The sequence below is a fragment of the Molossus molossus genome, unplaced genomic scaffold (genome assembly GCF_014108415.1).
Source record: "Molossus molossus isolate mMolMol1 unplaced genomic scaffold, mMolMol1.p scaffold_m16_p_14, whole genome shotgun sequence".
Taxonomy (NCBI): domain Eukaryota; kingdom Metazoa; phylum Chordata; class Mammalia; order Chiroptera; family Molossidae; genus Molossus; species Molossus molossus.
This window is the reverse complement of record NW_023425349.1, coordinates 10,255,795-10,261,265: the sequence shown is the minus strand read 5'-3', so window position 1 is coordinate 10,261,265 and position 5,471 is coordinate 10,255,795. Positions and strand designations below refer to the sequence as shown.

Genomic DNA, 5,471 nt, shown 5'->3' with positions numbered 1-5,471 from the left:
TCAGATAGAGCTGGAGGGAGGGAGGGAAGGAAGGAAGGAAGGAAGGAAGGAAGGAAGGAAGGAAGGAAGGAAGGAAGGAAGGAAGGAAGGAAGGAAGAGGGCGGGAGGGAGGGAGGGAGGGAGGAAGAGAAAGAGAGAGAGAGACACACACACATCGATTGGTTGCGACCCGTGCAACCCCAACCAGGCCCGGGACTCTTTGGTCCACGGGTGATGCTCTTACCGCTGAGCCATACCGGCCAGGGCTGAACTCTTTTTAAATATCCCCCTTTGAATGTGTTCTCTCTCTCCATCCCGGACCCTCAGCTCCTTTGCCATCAGTGAATGTAAGCAAACAGTGCAACCACCTCAAGCCCCATTCTCAGTCCAGACAAGCAGCCTTGTTGCTCGTAGAGATGAAGAGTGAGCTCTTTCAGATCCAGGTTAGAGATGAAGAAAGGCTAAAGATAAGCACTTGGAAAGACATCTGAGGATGAGCTCTTTTCAAAGCAAACAGCTTTGGAATAATGGCAAGTTTTGTTATGACTGGTGAAAGCAGGGATGGGCTACAGCTAACAGCCGTGTCTGCCTGCTTCTCAGCCCTGCAGCTCCAACACACACAGACGTTCTGGAATGAGAAGGAGAAGGATTGCAGCTAAAATCCCCGATCTGATTGGGGTAGGAGACGATGACAGGATGCGAGCATGTTGGAAAGACCCAAGTTAATAGTTTAACCTCTCTCAGCTTTTCACAGAGGAAAAGAAGCAAAGGTGAGATGTTTATTTTCAAAGCAAACAGCATATTTCTTATGTTCTTAGATTTCTTATGACAATATCTCCACTTAATGGCCCTATCATGTCTAATAACTTAGGAGATAAAATACGGTTCTTTGATCTGAGCTAGTCAAGAAGAGTGACAGCATCCTACACAAAAATGTAGTGCCTTGTCTAATTGTGTTGACTTCTCATTATTGGAAAGTCTCACAACTAGTCAAAGAATTTTTTTAAATGTATCAAACTATTAACCATTTCTTGGCTCCCACCCCCTACTCCCCACACACCCATTTGAAACTGACAGCGATTTAAGCGGGGGGGTCAAAGTTGAGCATGACTCAGCTCTGGGTGACAACTAACAAAAGTTTGCTGATCAAGAAGTGGGTCCTCCCTCCCAGTGTGTATTTCCTCTTCCAATCTGGGGTGCTTATGCCCATTGGAGCCTGAACAGAGTATCCACTTGGGCTGAATTCTCTAAATGTGGGATTTTTATCCGGCCATCGGAGGTCACAGAGCACTTGTACATGAGGCTCACTTGTCTGTAAAAGCTGAAAAATAGAAATGCATATGTCTTGCTCTCTACTGGAAGGACTCACCATCTAGTGGGAGGGACAGGCATTTCCTCCCTGGGTGATCTTGGGGATGTCACCTCCTCTTTCTGAGCCTCAGTTTCCCCAAAGGCAAACCGGTTTTCTGGCAGGGCAGTGGCTTGTAAACTTTAGATAATGTCAGGATCACCTGGAGGTCTTTGTACAAAACAGGTTGCTGAGCCCCAGAGTGTCTGATTCAGTAGGTCTGGGATGGGGGGCTCCTGAGAATTTTCATTTCTAACAAGTTCCCAGGGATGCTGATGCCGATGGGGGACCGCACCTTGAGAGCCACTTTCAAGGCCCGTTGGGGTGGATTACATGAGTTAAGGTGTGTGGAAGGCCCGGCACAGTGGCTGTCCGGGCTTTGCTCAGTCACTCCGTATGAACCACAGACCTACACAGCATTGTGTGAGCACATGGGGCCAGGTGAAGAGAAGGAAAGTCTTCCTGGAGGTCATTTGGCAACAGAGGCCAGAAGGAAGAAATGCGCAGCGAAGCCCATTTGGGGCACGCCAGCCCTCTCCTCCACTAAGGAAGACCATTTAGCATTTTCCTCTTGAGGTGATGGTTTTCAAATGTTTTACCGCAACCCACTGGAAGAACTGTATTTTCTATCACGACCCTGAAAACACATGCACGTCTGTTACAACAGAAACAGGACTTTTCCCTACTCTGCGAGCGGCACGCTATGATTTTCCGTGTTAATTCACCTTAAAGGTATTGATTGCACAACTTATTAACATGAGCTTAAATAGATTCTGTAATAGATTCCACACAGGGTACATCCCAGTCAGATTTAGAGGGGCATTTAAATCAGAACTGGGGCTGGGAGAGAGGAGGCAGGAACACTTTCTTCTACTAGCTAACCCTGTCAGGTGCTTATGAGGAGTTGGACTCAATGATCAAATGGAGCTAAGTTCCAGATAAACAGATTAAAATACACACACACATTTGTGTGTGTGTGTGTGTGTGACTCAATCCTCATATATACGCTCTGAAGTAAATAGCATTATCACCATCTTCAGCCCCCATTTTACAGATAAGGTTAAGCGAGCTGCCCAAAGCCAGCCAAGGCAGAGCTGGGACCCAGACCTAAGACCCCGAGCCCCAGGTTCTGTATTCACAGTCACTGTGGCACAATGCGTCTCTGTGCTAAGGGATTGCAATCCACAGACTGGAAATCTCTCCCTGGACACTCTAGTCATAGTCCATTCATTGGATCAACAAACAACTAAAGGATTCCCATTCAGAGTCCTGCATGTTGGCACAGATCTAAATAAATTAATTTATTTTTATACGAGTCCCTATTAGGTGCCGTGCTGTGTACCAGGTATTGGAGTACATGTCAATTAGTTAATTCACTAGCTTACACACTCCACGTGTAGTCACTGACACTTGCTCTTTGCCCACCCTTGTGCTGGAGCAGCCATACCTGGGCCTGAAACCCAGGATTTGGGGGCTCCAGGAAGGATCAGGGACCCTCCCTTGGTTTTGTATGCACCAACTGATCCTTCTAGATCCCTTCTTTTTCCCTCAAGAAGCAGAAGACCAGGACTTTCTCCTTGTTTCTCCCTTCCTGGAGGCTACACACATAAAATGCCAGGTAAGCAAAGTCGCTTTATGTTTGGCATTAATAAAGCCAAGTTTGTGGTGGCTGGTTTGGTTAATAGTTGCTCCACTGTGTGCTGTGGGCAGTGGGAGCTGCCCGGGAACACCTGTTAAGTGAATTCTGTGGTCCTGTGTTTGGTCCCATTCTGCGGACTCCCTGCGTCTATCAAGATGCCCTGCAATGGGCTTTGCTGCCAGAGAGCGGGCAGCCTGGCCTTTTGGGAAAACCCTCTGCTAGTGGTTAAGCCAGAGCTTAGCTTGATTCCTTTACATGACTCCCAAGGTGCACACTCACCAGCCCGAGTCTCTTCCCCACTGGACAGATTACCTAGACTTCGGCTGTGGTTCCAGTGGATCAGGCTAAGTTAGTCTGAGCTATAAAGCCGGTTCTCTGTGCTTTAGTCTTCCCCCTCTGAGCTTCTGCTTCTCTCTGTGCTGATCTGATTCAGAACATTGTTTCTTTCTGATCGTTTCTTTATGGGTGGTAAAGATGTGGGCTTTGAGTCAGACAGACCTGGAGTTGAATTCCAGTGCCACTACCTGCTGACTCTGTGACCTTGGCCAGTGGCTTGCTCACCTGAACCTCAGTGTCCTCAACAGAAAAGGAGGATGAGAGAATGCATGCAAAGGTCGGCAGAGACTAAGGAGACATGACTAAATGCACGATTGTGTCCTGAATTCAGCCATGGGACAGAAGAAGGACATCAGTGGAAAAACTGATGAAATCTGAATAAAGTCTGTAGTTTAGTTAATATGTCATACCAACGTTAATTTCTTAGTTTCGACAAGTGCACTTTGGTTATATGGAAGATGTTAATATTAATGGTCCGCTGGGTGAAGGCAACACAGGAGCACCTTGTGCTATCTTTGCAACTTTCCTGTAAATCTAAGAAAATTCCCAAATAAAAAGTTTAAAAGAAATGCATAGAAAACCCTGAGCACATTATCTGGACCCAGTAAGTTCTTGAAAAATGTTAATTATCATCATCACCATCATCATCATCATGATCTCATTTATTCCTCACAACAACTCTATCAGGTAGGTATGATTATCAGCCCCATGGTGCAGATTTGGAAACTGATACCCAGAGAAATGAAATCCTTACCCAAGGTCACACAGCAAAAAGTGACAAAGCCCAAATTCGACCTAGCTCCAACATCCATGCTCTTGCCCCCTCTGCCTCCCGTTCCACCGCAGACTGGGAAAACTTGGATTCAAGAGATACCTCTGCTGTGGACCCCGGGCAAGTTGTTTAACCTCTCTGAGACTCAGACCCTTTATCACTGGCATGGAAATGAACTCTTAGGTGTAACTGAGAAGGTAATAAAGGGACTAATAAAAAGGAGGAGATCAGTTAATTCTAGATCTCCAGCCAGCAATGTATTTGACCCCCTCTTTTGGATAACTGCCTCCTTTTAGGAGCACACTGGGGGAAGCAGCAGGGATTCTTACCTGGCTGTCAACTCTGACTCTGCTACTTAATCACTGAGCAGCCTTGAACAAGCTACTTCACATCTCTGAGTGTCAGGTTATTCAAGTATTAACTGAAGATAAAAGTCCCTGCTTCAGTGGATTGTGGAAGGAATTAAAGGGTCTATCAGAAAAACCCTCAGCACAATGCCTGGCACGTGCTAAGTGCTCAGTGAATGGTAGGCGCCATTCAATATAGAGCTGATTCTCTCTTCCAGGCACACAGTAGGGTTGCACCTCTCGGCCCTCTGGTGATTGGGTAGAGCCATGGGACATTTTCTAGTCAATGAATTGTGAGCAAAATGTGACATTTGTCACTTCTAAGCCAGAACATTTTATTAGCCCTGGGAGACCCTTCAGATCCCCTTTTCCCCTTGGACACATGATCATAAAAGAGATGGTGGCTGCTGTCTCATCCTGAGTCCCTTTGTGACCTATGAAGAGCATCCCGGTATTGATCTATGATGGACCTGCAGCCTGAGTGATAAATAAACATTTGTTGTGCTAAGCCGCTGAAGTGGGTTGCTTATTATTGTAGCAAAACCAAGCTTATTGTGACCTGTATAGCAGTTACATTAAAAATGATTATAATTTTTATTTCCTATGATACTAAAAAGGAAGTAACAAAGTAACATGTTCATGGCAATTTACAAAGCATGTTTATCATCCCAACAAGCTGTGATTTATCTCCATTTTACAGATGTGGACATGGAGGTCAAAGACACTTGTCCAAGGTCATGCAGCTGGAAAGTAACTGAATCTGGACTTGAATCTGGCTTCAAATCTTCAAATTTGCCTATTTATAGCATGCTTCCCAGCCACAAGCTGTACCATTCAAGATAAATTTGGGTCGAAACTTGGATCTTTGAGAGGTTTCTGGGAGGTGGTGACAGGCTAAACTTTACTTTGTTCTCTTTCCATCTCTGCCTCTCACATCTTGCTTTGCTCTTTCATAATTTTAATATCTGAAACCTCACACCGACCATGTAAGTAATGTGGATGTTTTCAGAAAACATGTGCTGGGCATATGATTTCGGCTTAAGCTCTAGT

At 45.6% G+C, this 5,471-nt stretch overlaps 1 long non-coding RNA gene across 1 annotated transcript; it reads left to right on the top strand.

Annotated features, from left to right (window-relative positions):
- The first annotated feature begins 707 nt into the window (after window positions 1-707).
- On the top strand, window positions 708-5,185 carry LOC118629445. The gene is made up of 3 exons (XR_004959482.1): window positions 708-749; window positions 2,881-2,945; window positions 5,122-5,185. It is a non-coding gene; the product is annotated as an uncharacterized LOC118629445 (long non-coding RNA).
- Window positions 5,186-5,471: the final 286 nt, after the last annotated feature.